General features: G+C 54.8%; 1 protein-coding gene across 5 annotated transcripts in view; it reads left to right on the top strand.

Moving 5' to 3' along the window:
- Window positions 1-1,376: 1,376 nt before the first annotated feature.
- Window positions 1,377-10,920, top strand: part of ARAP1 (ArfGAP with RhoGAP domain, ankyrin repeat and PH domain 1) — a 66,696-nt gene continuing 57,152 nt past the window's right edge. For 4 of the 5 annotated variants that reach the window (XM_077762240.1, XM_077762239.1, XM_077762238.1 and 1 more), the window contains exon 1: window positions 1,377-1,416. The gene's annotated coding sequence lies outside the window, so the exon portion shown is untranslated. Of the gene's footprint in view, window positions 1,417-7,302; window positions 7,322-10,920 lie in introns of those variants that run through there. The other variant, XM_077762237.1, reaches the window with a different exon arrangement.

Genomic DNA, 10,920 nt, shown 5'->3' with positions numbered 1-10,920 from the left:
GTTAACAGAAAAGGTGGGGCTCCCGGGGCTTTGCCAGTGGTCAGATGCCAGTCCCTGGTACTGTGTTCTGTCTGACTGCTTGGAACTCTAGGCTTTGATTTCTAGAGGGATGCCTGCACCTCACCTGTTCTCTGTGGCCTCCAGGAACAGAGAGACATCCTGTCTGAGGATGCCTAAGGGACATCCCTGCTTTCAGGCTGGGAGGAAGGCTCTATGCTCTGCCCCTCTCCAGTGTTTTTATACCCCATATGAATTTGGGACTGGGAAGTTTGCTCCAAGGTTTGGCCCTGTCCTCCCCTCCTGAGAAATGACTTGCCTTAGCCTTGTCAGGAAGACACAGCCTACTTGGCATCAATTCTTTTCTAGGGGAACAGGGTGAGTGTTCAGGGGAGGGTTGGCAAGAGATTCTATAACTCACTAAGACTTGGGTTCCAATCCCAGGGTTGCCCAATACTGGCTTTGTAACTTTAAACAAGTCCTGGAACTTTTCGAAGCTTAATCTTCTAATCCCTAACCTGAGTGATTTTTTGCCTTCAAGGAGAGGTATGAGGATTTAGGTAAAAGCACTGGGCCCAGCATGTAGTAGGTGCTCAAATTAATGGCTTCTAATTTCAGAGTCAACCCCCATGTCCCATCTTGGTGAGAGCTGTTTTTCCAAATATCTCCATTGGGCATTTGGAGAAATAGAAAAGTTAAGAAGTTAAGGTCTTTGGCTTGGCTGGCCCCAGAGGTGACAGGGACCCAGGACCCAGGAATTACTGCCAAATCCAGGGCCCTCATCTGTGTATGTGCTGGCAGGATAGGCAGAAATCTCCCAATATCCCTTGGCCAGTCTTGCCAGGACCTCAGGCTGTAGGCAGCCTTCTGCCAAGGGATCCTTGAGCTCTCTGACTGGGTAGGACTCTTCTGCACCACCCTACCCCATGGGGATGTGGGCCCAGGGAGGGAAGTGGGTTATCCTCAGAGAATGAGGTGGGAAAGGACTCCCTGGAGGAGGAGGTCGGGGACATAGGTCGTTCTGCCTCCAAATGTCCCTTTCCACCCTGGGGGTCTGGTCCCCTGGGGCGGGACTGGGGTGGGAGTGAGGGGTGGGAGTGAGGGTGTAGAATCTCCAGAAGGGTGGCAAGAGTCAGGGAGTCTCAGGAAGAGATGGAGACTCAGCGGGCAGCGGTGGTGGAAGTAGAACTGAGCCTCAAGAGACAGAGAACAGACCTCCAAGCAGCGAGAGGGCCTGAGGAAACAGTCTGACCCGTCCGCTAGGCGGGCCAGAACAGCGGACTTAAAAGATCGCTACTAGGCGGGGCCGAGGAGGGGGCGGGTCCCTGTCCCTTCCCCGCCCTCCGCTCCCTGGGGCATCACGTGGGGCGGGCGGAAGCANGTCCCCGGGTCCGCACGGGGAATCTTCGCCCAGAACAGGTAGGTGCGACTGCTGGGGCCTCTCCGTCCGCCGCTGTTTCCGCAGGTGTTGTCCGGAGTTTCCCCATTTCGCAGAAGGGAACGCCGAGGCCGCACGCCGACTGTGCGCTCGGCTCTACTTCCGCGGGCGTTTCTTTTGTAAGTTGTCGTTAGTGTCTAGTCATTGGGGTGAGGGCCGCCTCCTGAGAATGTGTAGTCAGGCTAGAGATGGCAGGGAGGAGGACGAACCGGCAGGACAGGGGGCTTCCAGCTCTTAGTCCTTTGGTATGAAGGCTCCTAGGAGCCGGAGCCAGCCAGAACCCCCGGCGCCTTGCTTTTCTTACCTGTGAAATGAAGGCTTCAGTGGCTCTCACCGCGGAGACCCTTACAGCCCTGAGCATTCTTATGACCCTATGCCCTGTACCTGGGCCTCCAGTGACCTTGGGCAGACAACTTCCGGTCTCTGCAACTCAATTCCCCACCAGTAAATGGAGGCATGACGTCCCAAGAGCCCCTACCTGGCCCAGTTGCTGGAAAAAGAGGAGGTGTGTGTTCACATAATGGGGTCAAGCTTGGAGTGGGTTATTGGCGCTGCAGAGAGCTGGCTTGGAGTGCAGCCTGGGGGACATGGGGTGGGTGTTTGGTGTTTGGGGAACTCTGGTCAGGAGCCATTACAGTGTGGCTTCTGGCATATGCATTTCCCTCCTCCAAAGTTCCTGCCCTGGGGAGCCTTCCCTGATCTCCGGGCTTGGTTGGGGGTGGGGAAGTACTACAGGGTGGCACAGATTTGTGCAGGTACTCAGAAAGGATTTGTCTGCATGCTGAGCACCAAGGAGGTCCAGACTGAGGCATCCAGGATGTCTGTCTTTGGAGATCAGAGAGTGTCTAGGTTAGGGGAGACCTCCCAGCAAGCTCATTACAGAGTCACGGAGACAAGTGCAGACAGGTTCTGAGATAGAATTGGGGACTGGGACTCTTGGAGGCCTAGGGAAGAAGAGATGCCTGGAATGGGCCTCGGCAGTTAAGTGGCAATTACCAAGGATAAGGACCTTCCAGAGGATAGCACAGCTTGTGCAGAAGCAGGATGTCCATGGTATGTATATTTGAGGAATGGCGAGGTGTAGAGAGAACGCATCCCTGTGTTCCCTGGCTGGTTCGGGATTGTGCAGACCCAGCCTCCCCATTCACCACTTGCTCACAGGAGTGGGGCAAAAGGTGAGGTAGAAGTGGGCAGAGGCCACTAGGGGCCCTGATTGCCCGCACGCTTCACTGGGGTCATTGAGGCCTTCGCATTCAGCTCTAGCCACACCCCACCACCTCTCAGGCTCCAGTCATGCTTCTGTGCACTTGAAACCTCAGCCTTTTGTGCAGGTTGCTTGTCTTCCCCACCCACTTTCTCTAGAACTTTTCTCCCCATCCAAATCTCCTAGGTCCTTTGGGACTTCACAGGTGGGCTGTTTATCTCCTCCTGCCTAGCCTTTCAGTCCTGTATAGGGGCACAGCTTAGGAAGGGTCTCCTTGGAGCTCTGTGGGGAAGGGGCCTGCAGAGCCATGGGGATGACTGGGAGGTGGGATAGTCCCTGTATAGCCACCAAACACTATGTGACTCTGGGAGTCCCCAAACTTCTCAGAGCCTCCATTTCCCCATCTGCAGGATGGGGTGATAAGCTCTGGTCTCATGCTCCAGAGAAAGCCTGATGATGTAAGAATTAGGGCCCGAGTCTAAATCCTGTCCATGGCAATGAGTGTTTGAATGAAGTGAGAACCTAGAGGGAGGGGTTGGTTCAGATGGGTAAGGGGCCTCTGAGAGTCCTAGGGGCTAGTGGTGGACTAGCCTAGTGTCAGAGTAGGACATCCGCTGAAGAGAGGGGAGTCCCCTCTATTCTCAGGGGCCCTCTCCACCCCACCCCACTCTTCCTTTAGCCAAGCTCAAAGCCGGGCCGGCTGATGCCCAAACAAGTAGCCTCTGTTCCCAGGGTGGGGGGAGGGGAGGCAGGCCCTGGGCTCCAGGCCCGCCTGTCCAGCTCTGACCCTGCCGCGCACCCCCCACCCCCCGCCCTTCACTCTGGATCTTAACCCTTGGGAGCCTGAGACAGGCCCTGGGTTGCTTGAGGGCTCATACCTCTTGCCCACCAGCTGTCCCTCCACCCAAATTTAGGCTCCCAAGGGTTCTGTGCAGCAGAAGGGGATGCTGTAGGCCATGAGCTGGAAGTGAAGAAGGAAGGAGGGAATGGAGGTGGGAGCAGATAATATGGTCATGTACACTCAGAGACCAGTTAGCCCTGAAGCTTTTTTCACAGATGGGGAGACTGAGGCCAAGGGTCAAAGATCAGACCAGGATCACACACTGAGCCTTGGTGGGGGTCAGGACTGATCAGACTCCTAGTCTGGGCCCTCATGGGGAAAGAAGAGGGAAAGGGAGGGAGCTCTCCTTGATTTGAGTACCTAGAGTACCTATCATGTGCCTGGAGCTGCACCATTTGTCCTTTTATTTAACTTCACATCGTTCCATGAGACAGGGATCACCCTCCTGTAACACAGGGGAAGAGACAGAAAGAGCTGAGTAATCACATCTGCCAGAAAGATGTCAGTAAATAGGCACATAGCACTGGCGTGGGCACTTTCATGTATATTAACCACTTTCATCCTCCCGAAACCCTAGAGGTTGTGTACCGCTCTGCAGATAAAAAGACTGAAGCATAGGGAGGATAAGTAATTTGCCTAAAATTATAGCAAATAAGTGGTAGAGGCAGGGTCAGGACCCAGGAGTTTGTTTGCTTCCTTTGGCCTGATTTCCTCTTCCCCTACCCTGACCTTACTCCTTGAGCTCAGTCCAGGGTCCCACTCAGTGAGGGGCTTTCCCTTGGGTGGTGGCCAAGGCTGCTTGAGCACAGTGTGACCCCAGCCAAGCAGGCGCAGCCCTCACTTAGGAGTAGACTCCAGTCCCTTGGATGGCCCCTCTCACCCCCTCTTCTGGTCTCAGGCTGGCTAGACTCATCCCCCTTCACATCCCTGCACAGAGGAGTGTTTCATATTTCAGGAAGGGGTTCTGTGCTAAGCAGAAGGATATGAAGGGCCCTCAGAGACCCCCTACAAGTACAATGCCCACAAAGCTCAGGGCCTGCTGCTGACTCAACACCAGAATGCCCAGCCCTGATCAGAGAGGACATCTTGGCCACTTATCCCTGCTGCCATCGGTCCCCCAGACCTGTACATTCCAATGAGGGCTCTGGGGAGGACAGCCCAAAGAGGCAGATGACCTCGGGTGTCAGGGACGGCTAGGGGGTGGGGGCAGTGCATGGTTGGCCTTCCACATGATCTTCCTGTGGAATTTTTTTCTGTCTCAGCCTTTGGAACATAGTTGAGAAGGGAAAAGATCTGTCCTATAATGAGGACATCTGTCCCAGACTGTTGGGACAATCAGAGTGGGTGGGAGGGGATGTGGAATTAAGTGACCAGTTCAATAACAAAATTATTATTTAATGGTAGTAATTATAGTAGCAGTAGCTACTGTTTCTTGGAAACTTAGTATGTGCCAAGTACTGTGGAAGCATTTTGTATTGATTTAATCCTCAGCAATAGTCTTGTGGAGTCTGTGCCGTTCCCATTTTACAGATGAGGAAACAGACCCAGAAAGGTTAAGTGATTCTCCTAAGACCATCCATTACGTAGGAGAGCTGGGAGTCTGGATCTCTCCCTCTTTACAATGAGAACTCTGAGTACCGGGAGACGCTCAGACGGAGGAGATCCCAACCCGGTTCTATCCTGGGAACTCCCAGCCTGGGTGTCAGGGAGTGGAGGGCTGCCTGGTCCAGTGACACTGCTGGCACCCAGCTGTGAGGATGGCATGCCTGCAGGGGCATCCTGCTTCTAGACGGGACTGACCGCTAGCAAGCCCTGAGCCCCCCCATGGGCCCAGCTCTAGGGTGAGCATCTCTTGGAGATCTTCTCATTGCTCCCGTCATGTTCTGTCGGCTCTGGGCTCTGTTGAATACGGTGGTTCTCCCAGCCTCCATTTTGCTGATGAAGAAACTGAGGTCCATAGAAGTTAAGTGACTTGTCTGTGGTCTCTCAGCCGAGGAAAGGGAGAGCTAGAGCCGGCACCCAGGCAGAGGCTCTGAGGCCAACAGTCCACCTCCCTACCTGGGGCCTGGTCAGGGGCCTCCTGGGCCTCTGAAGCCCTGAGCTTCCCTCAGACACAGCCCACCTGCCTTGTCATAGGGTCCAGACTTTCTCCCTGACTGAACCGAGAGCCTGAGTCCTCTTAAGGTGCTTGGGGTGTGGAACAGCTGGATGGCATGGATGAACAAACCCGGGAAACACGGTTCCAGAGCTGAGAGGCCGAGAAGCAGGCACGAGCTGTGGTCAAGAGTGTGGCACTCAGTGCCAGAAGGCTCTGGAGGACGATTCAGGGGTCAAGAGGCCACGCTACTCAGATGACAGGAGGGAGGAATGTGGCAAAATATTCCTCTTCCTTATTATCTTCATTGTGAGGGCAAAAAATGTGCGTGCAAGGGGAAGAAAGAGGAGGGTTGGGCCCTCTCACTGTTGCTCCTCTGTCCCCATTCCCAGGGCAAGGAACTCGGGTCATACCCGGGATCTCCACTGCTCGGGGCTCCTGGGGGCGTCTGACCTGGCTGGGCCAGTCCTGGGGTGGGTCAGCCTCCAGGAGCGGGGAGCTATCATTGCATCTTGCTACTCTGTATGCCTGGGTCTCCTTTGCCTTACTGCCCGAGAGGGCACTGCCCTGCTCCTGGGCATCCTCTTCACCCTTCACCTCCTTTCCCCAAAATGCCAGGGCTGGGGCTCTGGAGTCCTGTTCCTGCCCTCTGGTTCAGTGAGAGGCTTTGAGCTGGTCATTTCAGTGAACTCAGCATCCCTTGATCTTCAGAGGGTGGGCAGGAAGCAGCAGCTCCCACAGTAGTCTCTAGGTGTGGACAGATCTGGACAGGAGCCAATCAAACAGGGCAGATGAGTTGGGGTAGAGGGCCTTCTCCATGCCTCTCCACTCCCACCCACCCTCTCCCCACATTGGGCAGCTGGAATTTTAGGACTCTGAGATTCTAAGCATTGGGGATTCAAGGATTCTAAGGCTTCGTGTGCTGGCGATTCCCAGCTTCTGAATTTCCAAAATTCTGACTTCCAAGAGCCTGCAAAGCCTCGAATTGGGCCGGGTAGATGCTGAGTTGAGGCTGAGTCCTGTGCCACACCTTGGCCAGCTGGTACCAGACAGACAAGGCCCAGAGTTTATCAGGGTTGCTTCTGGAGGTCCGTAGCACAGCTGGCTTCCAGGCTCTGTGGGCTCTCTATACCGCCTCCTCCAGCATGTGCACCCAGCTGTCGCCTTTCAAAATATCTGAGAACCAGACCCTGGAAGGGACTAGGCGGTAGCAGAAGAGATAGCCATCTTGGTGGAGAATGGGGAGGGAACAGACAGGGGCCACTCCTCTTCACTTGCTGCCGGTGGGGCTGTCATCCTGGATACCAGGATGCGGTTGAGGAGAGGCCCAGGGATGGCTGATGGCTGGCTGGGTCACAGAGCAAGGTCTGGGTCACACTGCTGGGTGAGCCAGGTCCTCCCAGGGCCAACATGGAATGTGGTTCAGCAGGCCCAGGTCCAATGTTGGAGGGTCAGAACCAGGCTCAAGGGCCCTGACAAAGTGGTGGATAAAGACCTGAGCCTGGGAGTCCAAAGGCAGACACTGCCCCTCCTCCGGGCAGGGAGGCTGGGCCTTGGCTCAGGGCCATTGAATATTTCACAACGCTGCCACCCCCACCCACTCCTTCCGGTGCCTATCAGAGCCTATGGGCATATCAGCTGCCCTCAAAGGGCCTTGGGCATGAGAGTGGGAGCTGCCTTGTGTGGAGGAGGCCTGTTTCCTCCCCATGAGGGAAGTGCCCTCCTCCTGGAAGACTTCCTGGCTGGGTAAGCTCCTTCTTGGGTTGTGCTTCCCATCTCCTTTCTGCTCCACATCCGTCGGGGCAAGCAGTGTGCGCGTGTCTATGTGTGAACTTGTGTGCCCCTGGGCCCAGATGCGTCCTTGGAGGACCTGCGATTTTTGCCTGCACGCAAGTGTTCTCGGCATTCCACATCCCAGTGGATTGGAGTAGGAGGTGCCAGGCTTTGTGCTCCTTGATGTGCAATCTGGTGAGGCTTTTTTTTAAGTTTATTTATTTATCTTGAAAGAAAGAGAGACTGAGCAGAGGAGGGACAGGAGAGAGGGAGAGAGGGAATCCCAAGCAGGCTCTGCTCTCTGAGTGCAGAGCTCAACACAGGGTTCAATCCCATGAACCGTGAGATCACGACCTGAGCCGAAATTAGGAGCCAGACACTCAACCAACTGAGCCACCCAGGTGCCCTTTTATCTGTTTGAGTGGGGACTGTCATCCTGGCAGGCCCCTGTGAGTCTGCAGCTGAAATACCATAGTTTGTTCCCAAAGGCCACCCCAGCAGCCTGGTGGGGAGAATGCCACCCTCCCCCCCAAGAGGGCTGGGTTGGGGACTAGGCTTTGCCAGATGACAACAGGATGGCTTTGGGGTGGGATCTGTCCTGTTTGCTGAAGGGGTGCCAGAGCCTCAGCTGAAGTCCTACGTCTCCCCTCAGACTGGGGCTCTTCCTCCTTTGTCTGTCTCCTCAGCTCTGAAGGTGGATGTGCTAAGCCCAGGGAGAGTGAAGACCCAGGAAGCATCTAGTTGTTCTAGTGGTTCTGTTCCAGTTTCTGTTTGAGGACGTGAACCAGGACACTCATCTGCCTCTACTGCCAGTGGCCTGGAAACCCACATCTTTCAGTGCTGGGCCGGCCTCGCCTATGTGGAGTAGGGGGGTTGCTCCAGTAACTTCGAGGTTACCTGAGGGGACTATCCCCTCCCAGTTCTTCCAAGAAACAGGCTAGTGGAAGGGGTAGGGCTTCAGTCTGGGGGGGCCTAGGTCCTGGTCCTGACTTGTTGTGTGGCCCTGGTTAGTTTAGTTTCTTGCACCTCTCTAGGGCTCACTTGCCTCTTCTAGAAGAGGGGAGAGTTGAATAAGGTGGTTCCTAAATGCCTAAGGGGCAGGTGGTTGGGGGTATGGATAGCTGGGGGAAGGCAGAGCTGAGGTGTAGTAGGGAGGAGGCTAGAGCTATAACTGGGTAGGCACGAGGGGAATGAGAAGTGCCTGATCTAGGAGGCCAGAGGCCAGGTTCTACCCACACTCCGGCCACTGATTGCAGTGTGACCTCAGGCAAGTCATCGCTTGCCTGAGCTACTTGCTTTCCTTGTATAAAACTGCGAGATGCCCATCAATCAACAGATATTCACTGTGTGCTAACCTCAGGCTGGTAGTGGGGATGCAGGGTAATCAGATCCTGGTCCTGCTTTCATGGAACACCCAGCCAGGTCTGGGGTGAGAGTGTGTGTGTGTATGTATATGTGACACACTCACAGATAGTGACATCCCGGTTTGATCAGGACTGTGACCATGGGAGTCACATGCTTTCTGGAGCAGGTGACATTTGGACTTGAAGGGCAGGGTAGAGAATGATGTTCCAAGCAGAGGGAACAGTATAAGCAAAGACCTGAAGGTAAAGTGTCAGGCAGTGGAAGTGGAGGGAATGAGATGGATGAGGAATGAAGACGCAGGAGCCAGAGGGTAGAGGCCCTTTGACCCCTCTGGGTATTAGAGAGTCATGGAAGGAGTAGGCAAGGCAGAAGGATGGGGGCTGGTCTCCGAGACTTCTGGAAGTCTAGGGAGGTTCTGACCTGCTCTGGAGAAGGGTTGGGGGCGGGGGAGGGGGGGGGCGCCAGCCCCAGGGGGTCTGAGAGTCAGCACTTCCTCTCTGTGGGTGAGGGCTCCCCGAGCAGTATTTATCAGGCCAGCCCAGCAGGAAGTGGCTAGGGCAGCCTCAGGTGGAGAGAAAGGGCAAGCCTAGCCACGGAGGGGGCCAAGGAACCTCAGAGTTGAAACTTTGACTCCTAGAACTCCAGTCTAAACCTTGACACCTGCCTCGTCCAACCATCTCTCTCCCTACCTGTGTCCCAAGCTCCTGACCGAAGTGAGCGAGGCCTTTGTGGACATCCATCCATCCTTTCTTCCGGTGGCCAAACGTATCCAGCCACTGAGAATAGGGCAGTGAATGAGACAGTGCCCCTGTCCTCCGGTTGAAGATATTGACAGTGAACAAATAAATATGTCATACAATAGTGTTATCCAGCAGTGACAAGTGGCATCCAAATATGTGATCCAGTAGTGGTAAGTGGGATGCTGAAAAATGGCACAGGATCAGGGACTCATGGAGGCACATTTTTAGGTAGAGTGTTCAGGGAATGATGGCCTTGTATTTGAGAAAGTGCTGAAAAAAGTATGAGTGAGTCATCAAGTGTCTGGAAAAGCATTTCAGGCAGAAGGAGTGCCAGTGCCCAGCCCTGTGGTAAGAGCACATAGATGGGGTGGAATAAGAGCGAGGAGACGAGCAGTAAGGACAGACCATGGACCCTGGTAGGCAGGCCACGTGCTGGCTTTGGCTTTTAGTCTGATGAAGGTGGCAAGTCATTGGGGAGTGAGAACTGGCATATGTTCATTCCTCCGAAACCTGCAAGGGGGAGCTGTCATAATCCCCATTATACAGATGGTAAAATGGAGACCCAGAAGTTATGTGCATTTCCCAGTCTCCCGGTGGTAGGCACCCCAGTTTGCCTGGCTGCCCACCCGACCCGTGATTCATCCCCGAAGCACCCTGCTGCCCTTCATGGCTTCCTGTTGTCTGGATAGTAAGGGCAAGTGTCTTAGCATAGCGTTCAAGGCCCTTCCCAGCCTGCTTCTTCTCTCTTCCCCACTTGACCCCCCTGTATCCTCCCTGCTTTCTGCCTGTCTCTGCACTGTGCCCTATGAGGAGACGGAATAGAAAGAGGGGCCCAGGCAGCCCTCGGATCGGATTCTGGCTCCTGTGTTATTTTAGGCAGGTTACTTCACTTTTCTGAGGTTTGTTTTATTCTCATCTGTAAAGCAGGCTAAAAACCATCCACTTTCTAGACTGTCTTGAGGAGGTATGAAGCAGTCCACGTACTGTGTTTAGCACAGTGCCTGATAGACGGTAAGCACTCCATAATCACAACCTTTTGTTGTTTTAGGCAGGGGTGGCTGGGTCGGATAAGTGGGTTAGAATGTTCTCTGAGTGGGAAAGGAGAGGCTGAGTCAGGGAATCTTCCTCTCTGTTGTCTGACTATATCGTTGGGGAGGCTGCAATCACACATGAGTTTGGAGGCCAGGGCCTTTGCTGCTGGTCCTTCCTAGCCCCTGCCCTACCAGCCTGCTCACCTCCACCCTGTCAGGGCAGGCAGCTTCCCCTTTCAGGGGCCGGCAAGTGAGGGGCCTGCTCATCTCCTGGCTTCTCCATTCCAGTGACCACCTAGGGAGATGGCATGTGCCGGCCCCCGTTCTCCCGGGCTGCTTGTTCTAGGGTGCAGGGGAGCCCACCAAGTCTCTCCTCCCAGGTGAGTGAGCTCATCGGGTTCTGGGGCAACTCAGGATCTGTAGAGTCAAGCGGCCT

Source organism: Crocuta crocuta, unplaced genomic scaffold (assembly GCF_008692635.1).
Source record: "Crocuta crocuta isolate KB4526 unplaced genomic scaffold, BGI_CrCroc_1.0 scaffold306, whole genome shotgun sequence".
Taxonomy (NCBI): Eukaryota; Metazoa; Chordata; class Mammalia; order Carnivora; family Hyaenidae; genus Crocuta; species Crocuta crocuta.
Note: the sequence above shows the minus strand (reverse complement) of the source record. Positions and strands in the feature narration are given on the sequence as shown.